This window comes from Trichomycterus rosablanca, chromosome 4 (genome assembly GCF_030014385.1).
Source record: "Trichomycterus rosablanca isolate fTriRos1 chromosome 4, fTriRos1.hap1, whole genome shotgun sequence".
Taxonomy (NCBI): domain Eukaryota; kingdom Metazoa; phylum Chordata; class Actinopteri; order Siluriformes; family Trichomycteridae; genus Trichomycterus; species Trichomycterus rosablanca.
The window spans coordinates 39,750,962-39,751,341 of NC_085991.1; positions in this window are offsets into that span (position 1 = coordinate 39,750,962).

Sequence of the window (380 nt, forward strand, 5' to 3'; positions counted from 1 at the left end):
GACCATTGAAGAACAGGATGAAAGCAGGTTAAAAAAGTATATAGAGAAATAAATGGACTACAGTTATTGTAGAACTACAAAGTGCTTCTATATGGTAAGTGGAGCTGATAACATGGACAGTGAGTGTAGAGGTGGTTTTAATGTTATGGCTGATCAGTGTATTTACAATGAATTAAAATTAATAAAGCCCATAAGGTAGGACATCAAGTATCTATTATTTGTGTTTTCAATTAAATTACCAGTAAACTAACTGTCCCTACACTTCAATTTGGATTTGCAAATTGTTAACAAAAACATTTTACTCAGTAATTTAAGTATATTTAGTATGCAGTACTATACCGAGTATATTTTATGAGTAAAACAAAATACCCAAAGCAAAG